General features: G+C 37.3%; 1 long non-coding RNA gene across 1 annotated transcript; it reads left to right on the top strand.

Annotated features, from left to right (window-relative positions):
• The first annotated feature begins 447 nt into the window (after window positions 1-447).
• LOC144006691 (uncharacterized) lies at window positions 448-2,895 on the top strand. The gene is made up of 3 exons (XR_013279907.1): window positions 448-618; window positions 1,170-1,371; window positions 2,304-2,895. It is a non-coding gene; the product is annotated as an uncharacterized LOC144006691 (long non-coding RNA).
• The last annotated feature ends 4,401 nt before the right edge of the window (window positions 2,896-7,296 follow it).

The raw sequence follows: 7,296 nt of genomic DNA, 5'->3' as shown, positions 1-7,296 counted from the left end.
TTGTCATTAACATGAATTTTTAGAGATTTATTGTGCAATTTGCAATAAATCGCACCCTCTATACATTTTTTATGGAGCATTTCCGATTGGATGATTCAAGCGCGAAATAACTAAAGATGACTTGACTTGACCTAGATTTGTGAAAACTCAGAGGCATACCTATTATATTATTATTATTTTTTGTACCTTACAAGATTATCTCTTGTGCCACATTAAACCCCTTTGCAGGCCTGAGCCAAACCACGGTCCATACATTTGATACCACTGCTTTATTTCAATGGTCAAGTACTTCATAACCACACCTACTTATGCTTGTCCTTGCATATATAGTAGACAACAAAGAGCTCTTTCAACAAAAGACATTTCCATCTACAAAGTCATACAAGGTAAGCACTCTATAAATTCTGCAATCACTACACTTCTATTCCTAAATTATCACTTCAAATACCAACAATGGTTAATACAGCTACAAATTTCTTGTATGTTTATGAAGTATGATACTGTATTTATTTCTACTCCTTTGCTTTTCTACAGAACATGAACAAATCACCAAGCAAATTCTCTTTTGATAAAGACCCTCTAATCATCTCCATACGCAAAGATTGCCAACTTTTTTCCGTAAGTATACAATACATAAACTAAACAGGACAACTTTCTCAATCATATACAGTATGCCATACATATATGTATTAAGTTCTCATTTATTAACAGGTTTGTTAAAGGCACCTTTAGTGTGTTTTTCTGTTTGTAATGTTTCTCCACGAGCACGTCTAGCCATTGATATCATGTAGAACACATATGCTAACCTTTTAGAGACAATTGAAGCTTACTTGCACAGTAGCCACTATCTTAACCACTTAATTCACATGTCTACTTGACAACTTATTACATGTAGTGAAATGGTACTTTGTGCGTCTTATGCTTTTTTCTGAACACTGCTTTTCAACTCTTTCCTTAAAACCAATACATGCGGTACTGTTATACTGTATAAATATATATGTCCGTGTGTATATATTTGTATATTCTTTCAAATAAACTCGTTTTGACACACACAGCCATTGAGTAACATGCAACACGACCACAACGTTTTGCACCAACACGTTACCTCTGCTATTTAGAATCATGGAATCTAACATGACTGATTTTCATTGAATGCTTTGTCATTACAGTATGCATGCATTGATCATGCTTTCAGTCGCAACGACTTATACCAGCGCAGCCTTGATCTTCATTCCCAAATGAACCAACTAGTCCATGTGACTCGAGTCAATCGAGCACTTGAAAAACAGATAGACTTCAAAACCAAGCTTGTGAAAGAACTCCAGACTGCATTGGATATAAAGGATGCATGTGATGCATTTGTCCGTGATGGTAAGCTATATGACATGGAAGACACACAAACACTAACACAGCAAGCATCCCCATCCTACACATTGTGTATAATGAATGACATGTTTGACAATGGACATTTTTACATTTTTTTGTTAATGCACGTTCCTTTTTTTCTGTTAGGAATATCTTGAAGGTAACATTGGACTGTTAACTAAAACACTGACTGATTATTGAGCCTCAATTTCTCAATGTATATCATGTGAATACATACTACACTTGATTACTTTCAAATGTGACTGATATCATGTAGCTATGCTGTGATCTTGCCCTCTTTCATCCACTGATAGACACTTCAAAGTTCTTTTTTTTCTGTATCTTCTCAAAATAACTGACATATTCATGGAAAAGATTGTATTTAAATTCTATCATTATTAATTACTATTATTATGTTTATGTCTTTGCCCCTGATTATGATGTTTCTATACCATAGATTTTTTTTAAAAAAATTTTTGGACATACTGTGACATGACCTTTACAATACTAATTTTTACTAAGAAAAAATCAATCACACACCATAATATTTTATACTTATCCTGCATGTATCTGGACACACCATGCCAAATTTTACACTTACATAACCATTTATGTACCTGTCGTATCCTTACTTTTATTCATCATTTCATCACACAATCCTAAAACATTGCTTTTTGACCCAGAGGATTCAACTATACCATTTTTGCGTGTCTTATTACTTACTAGCTATATTATTTATTAACGGGCAAAAACTATGAATATAAGATCACCGTCAAATATTACGTCTGTAATATCCATATACAGTGCATTACATAATATGCATTTGTATTAAGACACTACCATGCTAAAAATATGCACACGACTGTTCTGTAAACTACACCTAAGACAACCAAACTTCACAGATCTAACATGATTCTTCATTCTTTTTTGTTCTACAGATGTATCAAATGCTGCCACACAGACAGAAGAAGCCACTGAGGACATGCACGAAGACGATGATCACAATATAACAGGACAGGTTAACCCCCCTGAACTTTTAGCCCGCAGGTCAAAGCGTCCTAGGACTAATTCATCCATGGAGGTACATTATCCTAAGACAGACTATGTGCTAACCCAAACTCTTTGACCCCAAGGGATTCATCTGTCCCAGAAAACTTTTACACTAAAGAGTTGATCTGTCCTAGGGCGCTGTTAACCCCAGGTTAAAGTGTTATTTAATCTGTCCTGTTACAACAGCTATACATAAACAGCTGCATTCCTCTCCTGTTCCATCTCTCGCACTTCTTTCATCTCTTTTTCTCCTCTACTTATACCTATGCTTGCTCATGTGCTTTTTTCCCCTTTAGATGATGTCATTGGTTAGCCTGCTTCAAAGCTACATTTTTTCTTGAATAACTGTCACACATTTACTGTTTGCTGGACCCTACAAAACTGTCACAATACTTCACTATGTCATGAATACATATGTGTTGCACAGCGACACCACATTAAGAGTCATCAAAAAGCTTTTTATTTGATCACACACCATCTCTGTGCCATGCAATGTTTTCAAATAAACAGATGCTGGTTTTGAATATCAAACGAGCGACTTTTCATGAAACTTTGCACACACATCAGAAAGTCCACACTTTTGAATTTATTTTGGGAATTGTGCATCATTTTTGGCCTTTTACTGCACCTTTTTACACACAAGGCACGGCAAATGCATTTCTATTTTCCATGGTCCTTGTCTATTTAACAGTACCCCAACGTGCAAGTCCCCCGACTTGCATATACCCCAACGTGGCCCGGGTTGCGAGGGCCCTTTATAGCTGCTCGCAGCTCTAGTTCTTTTTATTTTTTGTTATTATTCTTTTCCGCAAACAATCACATTTTTGAGACACTAAACGTGAACGAAAACTCACCAAACTTTACACACACGTCAGGCCTGGCGAAAAATTTGATATTTTAAAGTCGCCATAGGTGATAACAGAAAAATGGCTCCATAGCGCCACCTACATTGGTTAAACAGATCCCTGGCCCGCTACGATTGTCCGACGGCTATGAAAATTGTGTGGCACCTGTAGCACATCCAGATGAACAAAAACCTCTTTGATGTGTGTACCCTAAAATAGACAGGAAGTGAGATATGAGTATTTAAATGTCCAATTTTGGCCAATTTTTGCACATTTACAGGGGTCATACTTTTGCCTGCTTCTCCTACACGGTTAATCCAATTGACTTCAAACTTGGGATGTACCATCTCAAGACCTGGGACAACACCATGGTAAAAAATCTAAAGTTTTCGACATACTATATGACGGCGGTGGGGCATCAAATTTAGAGTTTCAAAACTCTTACTAAACGTAGTATTGCCGGTTGTATGTTTAACCTAGAGCTACGAAAATTGGTACACATATGTAACAGACTATGACCTACAAAAAAGTCTGTTGGTGCCATATGCTAAACCCAACAGGAAGTCCGCCAGAGGCGGGGCATCAAATTTTGAGTTTCAAAATTCTTACTTAATGAAGCATTCCCGGCTGTACGTTTCACCTAGAGTTACCAAAATTTAAAGACATATGTAACAGCCCTCAAGGTACAAAAAACTCTTTTTGAACCATATGCTAAACCTAACAGAAAGTCCACCATTTTGATTTACTTTGGAACGTGTTCCCATTTTTTTGGCCATTTCATAGGGGTCTTATTTTAACGAACTCCTCTTACAGAGTTTATCCGATCATCTTCAAACTTGGTGTGATTCATCTTAAGATGTTGAAGATGAAAAGTTATTGAAAGCTTTTTATTTCGCTGCACGCTGTTGTCGTGGCATGCACTTGTTTGCAAAGGAAAAAAATTCTTCTTAATGAAGAATTCTCAGTTGTACGAAGCAGCTAGAGCTACGAAAATTTGTAGACATATGTAACAGCCCACGATGTACAAAAAAGGCTCTTGCTGCTTTGTGCTAAACCCAACAGGAAGTCCCGCAAGGGCCGGGCATCACTTTTTGAGCTAAAAAACTCCTCTTTAACGAAGCATTCCCGGTTGTACCTTTCACCTAGCGCTATGATAATTTGGAGGCATACATAAGAGCCCACGATGTACAAAAAAGTCTCTTAGAACCATATGCTAAGCCAAACAGGAAGTCCGGCATTTTGATTTACGTTGGGATTTGCAGCCATTTTTTGTGGCCTTTTTTAGGGGTCACATTTTAACGAACTCCTACGAAATTTATCCGACTGTCTTCCAACTTGGTGTGTTTCATCTTAAGATGTTTAAGATGCAAAGTTATCGAAAGTTTTTTTTATTTTGTCGCAAGCCGTTGCCATAGCGATGCATTATTTGCCAAGTAAAATGCTGCTTTTTTTTTTTTTGTCTAAACGAGCGAAAACTCATGAAACTTTACACACACATCAGACTTGTCATAAACATGAATATTTTAGAGATTTCTTGTGCAATTTGCAATAAATGGCTCAATAGCGCCCTATAGACATTTTTATGAAGCTTTTGGAAATGTATGATTCAGCTAGATTTGTAAAAATTGGGATACCTATCAGCCTAAGACTGACAAAAAAGTTTCTAAAGCCATATGCTAAACCAAACAGGAAGTCTGCCATTTTGATTTACTTTGCTATTTGTAGCCATTTTTTGGGGCCTTTTATAGGCCTCATATTTTCTACAAAACTTATCAGATTGTCTTCATTCTTTGGCGTGTTTCATCTGAAGATATTTAAGATGAAAAGTTCTTGAAATTGTTTGTCACGCCTTTGCTCTAGCGATGCATTGTTTGCAAAGAAAAATGCTTTTTTTTTTGAAAGTCTAAACATGAGCGAAAACTCAAAACTTTGCACACAGATCAGACCTCTCAAGAACATGAATATTTTAGAGATTTGTTGTGCAATTTGTAATAAATGGCTCAATAGCGCCCTTTAGACATTTTTTATGAAGTATTTCCGATTATATGATTCAGCTAGATGTGTGAATATTTGGAGGCACACCTATCAGTCTAATACCAAGAAAGATTATTCTATAGCCATGTGCCAAACCATTTTGATTTTATTTTGTTAATTGTGCATCATTTTTGACCTTTCCATGAAACTTTGCAAGCACAAAGCATGGCAAAAACATTTACAATTTAGACGGTTTCCTATGAAACAGTACCCCAACATGTCAGTACCCCGACGTGCAAGTACCCCAACGTGGCCCAGGTTGCGAGGGCCCTTTATAGCTGCTCGCAGCTCTAGTTATTATTATTATTCTTATTATTATTATTCTCCGCAAACGATCACATTTTTGAGACACTAAACGTGACCGAAAACTCACCAAACTTTACACGCACATCAGGCCTGGCGAAAAATTTTATATTTTAAAGTCGCCATACATGATAACAGAAAAATGGCTCCTTAGCGCCCCCTACATAGGTTAAACGGATCCCTGTCCCGCTACGATTGTCCGACGGCTATGAAAATTGTGTGGCGCCTGTAGCACATCCCAATGAACAAAAACCTCTTTGAAGTGTGTACCCTAAAATAGACAGAAAGTGAGGTATGAGTATTTAAATGTCCAATTTTTGCCAATTTTTGCACATTTACATGGGTCATACTTTTGCCCGCTTCTCCTACACGGTTAACCCGATTGACTTCAAACTTGGGATGTACCATCTCAACACCTGGGACAACATCATTGTGAAAAATGAAAAGTTTTTGATATACTATATGACGGCGGCGGCGCATCAAATTTAGAGTATAAAAATTCTTACTTCACGAGGCATTGCCGTTTGTACGTTTAATCTAGAGCTACGAAAATTGGGTTAAACGGATCCCTGTCCCGCTACGATTGTCCGACGGCTATGAAAATTGTGTGGCACCTGTAGCACATCCCAATGAAAAAAAACCTCTTTGAAGTGTGTACCCTAAAATAGACAGAAAGTGAGGTATGAGTATTTAAATGTCCAATTTTTGCCAATTTTTGCACATTTACAGGGGTCATACTTTTGCCCGCTTCTCCTACACGGTTAACCCGATTGACTTCAAACTTGGGATGTACCATCTCAACACCTGGGACAACATCATTGTGAAAAATGAAAAGTTTTTGATATACTATATGACGGCGGCGGCGCATCAAATTTAGAGTTTAAAAATTCTTACTTCACGAAGCATTGCCGGTTGTACGTTTAATCTAGAGCTACGAAAATTGGTACACATATGTAACAGGCTATGACCTACAAAAAACTCTTTTTGAACCATATGCTAAACCTAACAGGAAGTCCACCATTTTGATTTATTTTGGAACGTGTTGCCATTTTTTTGGCCATTTCATTAGGGTCTTATTTTAACGAACTCCTCCTACAGTGTTTATCCGATCATCTTCAAACTTGGTGTGATTCATCTTAAGATGTTGAAGATGAAAAGTTATTGAAAGCTTTGTATTTCGTCGCACGCTGTTGTCATGGCATGCACTGTTTTTAAAGGAAAAAAAATATCCTTAAAGAAGCATTCCCATTTGTACGAAGCAGCTTGAGCTACGAAAATTTGTAGACATATGTAACAGCCCAAGATGTACAAAAAAGTCTCTTGGTGCCCTGTGCTAAACCCAACAGGAAGTCCCCCAGGGGCCGGGCATCACATTTTGAGCTAAAAAAAACTCCTCTTTTACAAAGCATACCCGGCTGTACGTTTCACATAGAGTTACCAACATTTGTAGAGGTATATAACAGCCCTCGATGTACAAAAAACTCTTTTTGAACCATATGCTAAACCTAACAGGACGTCCCCCATTTTGATTTACTTTGGAATGTGTTGCCATTTTTTTTGGCCATTTCATAGGGGTCATATTTTAACAAACTCCTCCTACAGTGTTTATCCGATCATCTTCAAACTTGGTGTGATTCATCTTAAGATGTTGAAGATGAAAAGTTATTGAAAGCTTTCTATTTCGTCGCACGCTGTTGTC

Source organism: Festucalex cinctus, chromosome 18 (assembly GCF_051991245.1).
Source record: "Festucalex cinctus isolate MCC-2025b chromosome 18, RoL_Fcin_1.0, whole genome shotgun sequence".
Taxonomy (NCBI): Eukaryota; Metazoa; Chordata; class Actinopteri; order Syngnathiformes; family Syngnathidae; genus Festucalex; species Festucalex cinctus.
This window is presented reverse-complemented; position numbering and strand designations above follow the sequence as displayed.